Source organism: Lagenorhynchus albirostris, chromosome X (assembly GCF_949774975.1).
Source record: "Lagenorhynchus albirostris chromosome X, mLagAlb1.1, whole genome shotgun sequence".
Classification (NCBI taxonomy): domain Eukaryota; kingdom Metazoa; phylum Chordata; class Mammalia; order Artiodactyla; family Delphinidae; genus Lagenorhynchus; species Lagenorhynchus albirostris.
This window is the reverse complement of record NC_083116.1, coordinates 8,727,853-8,732,483: the sequence shown is the minus strand read 5'-3', so window position 1 is coordinate 8,732,483 and position 4,631 is coordinate 8,727,853. Positions and strand designations below refer to the sequence as shown.

Genomic DNA, 4,631 nt, shown 5'->3' with positions numbered 1-4,631 from the left:
ACTGCTCCCAAGTGTGCTAAGCTAATATCAGTTGATGAGGTCAGTTGGTATGAAACTGGTATATTAGGGCTTTAGTAGAGGGGACAGTAGAATTAGGAGGAGAGGTGGTCAGAGAGACTGGCATAAGCTTGACCATCTAAGTTTAGATTTTATTCTACTGGCAATGGGAAGACAGTAGAGGAATGGCAAGTCTGACTGACTTTTATTTTATAAGAGCCACACTCTCCTGAAGTACATAAATCAAAATTCAGAGGGTGGAAGAAACATGACCAGTTATCAGACGATTGTAACAGTCCAGGAGAGAGCTAACGATGGTTTACATGGTTTGGTAGAGGGGGCTGTGGAAGAAGTGGACATGTCTGAGATGGAGTCAACACAGTTTGCTGATGGACTGTATACAGGGGTGAGAGCAAGGAGTCAAGAATGATCCAGGGCTTCCCTGGTGGCTCAGTGGATAAGAATCCGCCTGCCAATGCACGGGACACGGGTTCGAGCCCTGGCCCAGGAAGATCCCACATGCCGCGCAGCAAATAAGCCCGCGCGCCACAACTACTGAGCCTGCGTTCTAGAGCCCACAAGCCACAACTACTGAAGCCTGCGCGCCTAGAACCTGTGCTCCACAACAAGATAAGCCACTGCAATGAGAAGCCCGTGCACCGCAACGAAGAGCAGCCCCCGCTCGCCACAACTAGAGAAAGCCCGTGCACAGCAACGAAGACCCAACGCAGCCAAAAATAAAATAAATAAATTTATTAAAAAAATACTTTAAAAAACAAAAAAGAATGATCCCAAGTTTTGCAGCCTGGGCAACCGGGTGAATGAAGATGCAGTCTGCTGAGACAGGGAACATCCTGAGCTCCTCTCCCTCCTGTGCAGGACTGTGTTTCACTCATCTTCTTCTCCCCACTGCTTATCACAGCGCCTGATAGACAAGTAGCGCCTGACAAATGCAGGTTGCAGAAATGGTCTGCTACATTTCCCACAGCAAAAATCATCCATAACATTTGAAATGTTCCCTGTGATCCTTTGGGCTTTAACTGAACTGAAACACAGATTCACTGTTTACTACAACGTTGTAAGGATGTGGGTTTTCCATTCTGTGGGCTTAAACTCTAGATGGCTGAAGGCCAAACAGGATTCTGTCTTCATACACGCATAACAAGGCCATGCATCTGCTCCTCTAGCGACGTACCTACTCAGGACCTAGGAAATCCTGAATAATGATAAACTACTCCAAGTGATGGTCTGAGGCTGCCAGAATGAGACATTCATGTGGGATTAGTCAAGGAGTGTAAGCTTACTGAGGACAAAGCCTGTGAGGGACTTAACTCCGTACACATTAGAGGACCTTGCACATATTAGGCCAGACTGTATGTCTAACACTGCTATATAATTTTCATACATCTAGTTTAGTATAAAAATAAGTATGTGTAGAAAGAGGATGAAATTAACCATGATAAATTGCAAACAAAGAAGAAGACTCACCTACAAAGAACTTTAAGAGTAAATTATGATATCTTCTAGTGTCATCTACTGCTTACTTCTTGAGATATAGAATGAGTCTAGTTGATCTCTTTCACCGTTTTAATGATATGCATCCTTAAGATTAAAACACAAGAAGCTTTATCAGTACACCCACTCAGGGTAACGAAATTTCTTACATCGTTGGGTATAGGGCAGGATTCCTAGACCTCATCGCTACTGACATTGGGGTTGGGTAATTCTTCATTGCAGGGGGCTGCCCCGTGCACTGCAGAATGTTTAGCAGCATCCCTGGACTCTACCCACTACATGCTAGTAGCAACCTCACTCCAACTGTGATATCCAAAAATGTCTCCAGACATCGCCAAATGTTCCCTAGGGGGCAAAACCATCCTAACTGAGAACCTCTAGTACAGGGAAAAGGAATGAATATTCATATATTCATTTATTCATTCTATAAACTATTTGAATGCCTACCAAGAAGTAAGCAAGCCTCTGGGAATACACTGGGGGATGAAACAGATATGGTCTCTGCCGAAATGGAGCTTCCAGCAGAAAAGAGAAAGAGGCAGCCAACAAGTACACAAATACATGCCTGCAATAAGTTTCTTTTCTTTTTTTTTTTTTTTTTACAGTAGGTCCTTGTCGGTTATCTATTTTAAATATAGCAGTGTGTACATGTCAATCCCAAACTCCCAAGCTATCCCTCCCCCTGCACCCTGCCCTCCCCACCGCCATAATCTTAAGTTTGCTCTGTAAGTCTCTGAGTCTGTTTTGTAAGTTCATTTGTATCATTTTTTTTTTAAGATTCTGCATATAAGCGATATCACATGATATTTATCTTTCTCTGTCTGACTTACTTCACTTAGTATGATAATCTCCAGGTCCATCCATGTTGCTGCAAATGGCATTATTTCATTCATGCCTGCAATAAGTTTTATGAAAGAAAAGAAAAGGATGTCCTGGACAGGATAGTGAGGGATGGCATCTATGAAGAGGTGGCATTTAAACTGTGACCTGAAGAATGAGGAGAAGCCGGCCAGGGAAGAGTGGGAAGAGGAGTGTCTGAGTCCGAGAGAACAGCATGTGTGAAGCCCTTGCTATGACCCAGACAGTGTGCTGGTCCCACTCCACGCACGTGTCGTTTAGGAAGGGCGCCCTAGGTCCTGGCTGCCCACAGCAATCCCATGTGCACCTGTGGCCCTCTGATTATTCGGATGATGAATTAGACTGACACCTTACATTCAAATATTACAACATTTGAAGGGGAGTTGGTTCCTCTCTCTATGCTACACATAGGCTTGCCTCAGAGATATTGCAAGTTTGGTTCTAGACCACCGCCATAAAGCGAATATGGTGATAAGGCAAGTCATGTGAATTCTTTGGTTTCTCAGTGCATATAAAAGTTATGTTTACACTGTACTGTAGTCTACTAAGTGTGCAATATCTTTCTGTCTAAAAAAAATGATGTTTGTACCTTAATTTAAAAATACTTTATTGCTAAAAAATGCTAACCGTAATCTAAGCCTTCAGCGAGTTGTAATCTTTTTGCCTCGATGTTGGTGGCTGCTGACTGATCAGGGTGATGGTTGCCGAAGGCTGGAAGGCCGTGGTACTTTCTTAAAATAAGACAACAATGAGGTTTGCTGCATTGATTGACTCTTCCCTTCACAAACGATTTCTCTGTAGCATGCAATGCTGTCTGATAGCATTTGACCCACAGTGGAACTTCTTTCAAAATTGGAGTCAATCCTCTCAAACCCTGCTGCTTTATCAACTAAGTTGATGTCATATTCTAAATCTTTGTTGTCATTTCAACAATCTTCACAGCATCTTCACCAGAAGTAGATTCCATCTCAAGCTACTTTCTTTGCTCATCCATAAGAAGCAACTCCTCATCCATTAAGGTTTTATCATGAGATTGCAGCAATCCAGTCACATCTTCACGCTCCACTTCTAATTCTAGTTCTCTTGCTATTCACCACAAATGCAATAACTTCCTCCACTGAGGTCTTGAACCCCACAGAGTCATCCATGAGGGTTGGAATCAACTTCTTCCACACCCCTGTGATTGTTGATATTTTGACCCCTTCACATGAATCACAGATGTGATCCCTTCCTTTCCAGAAGGTTTTCAATTTACTTTGCCCAGATCCATCAGAGAATCACTATCTATGGGCAGCTATAGCCTTAGGAAATGTACTCCTTAAATAGTAAAACTTGAATGTTGAAATGACTCCTTGATCCATGGGCTGCAGAATGGATGTTGTGTTAGCAGGCAGGAAAACAACATGAATCTCCCTGTACATCTCCATCACAGCTCTTGGGTGACCAGGTGCTTTGTCAGTGAGCAGTAATGTTTTGAAATGATTCTTTTTTTCAGAGCAGTAAGTGGGCTTAAAATATTTAGTAGCCTGTGGGCCGGTGCGGCACCCTTTCTTTCGGAGCCGCCATCTGCAGTGGCACCGCTGCCAGTTTGCAGATTTTCGTGAAGACCCTGACAGGAAGACCATCACTCTCGAGGTTGAACCCTCGGATACAATAGAAAATGTAAAGGCTAAGATCCAGGCCAAGGAAGGAATTTCCCCTGACCAGCAGAGACTGATCTTTGCTGGCAAGCAACTGGAAGATGGACGTACTTTGTTTGACTACAACATTCAAAAGGGGTCCACTCTTCATATTGTGTTGAGACTTCGTGGTGGTGCTAAGAAGAGAAAGAAGTCTTACACCACCCCCAAGAAGAACAAGAATAAGAGAAAGAAGGTTAAGCTGGCTGTCCTGAAATACTATAAGGTGGATGAGAATGGCAAAATCAGTCGCCTTCGTCGGGAGCGCCCTTCAGATGAATATGGTGCTGGAGTTTTTATGGCCAGCCAACTGGCAGACATTACTGTGGCAAATGTTGCCTGACCGATTGTTTCAACAAACCGGAACACAAGTAACTGTATATTGGTTAATAAAAGACATGAACTAATGGAAATAAAATATTTAGTAAACCATGTTGTCAACAGATGTGCTGTCATCCAGGCTTTGTTGTTCCATTTATAGAGAACAGGCAGAGTAGATTTAGCATAATTCTTAAGGGCCCTAGGAGTTTCAGAATGGTAATTGAACATTGGCTTCCACTGAAAGCCACCAGCTACACTGAC

General features: G+C 43.2%; 1 pseudogene; it reads left to right on the top strand.

The window, feature by feature from the left end:
• The first annotated feature begins 265 nt into the window (after positions 1-265).
• On the top strand, positions 266-4,424 carry LOC132514046 (ubiquitin-ribosomal protein eS31 fusion protein-like; annotated as a pseudogene).
• The last annotated feature ends 207 nt before the right edge of the window (positions 4,425-4,631 follow it).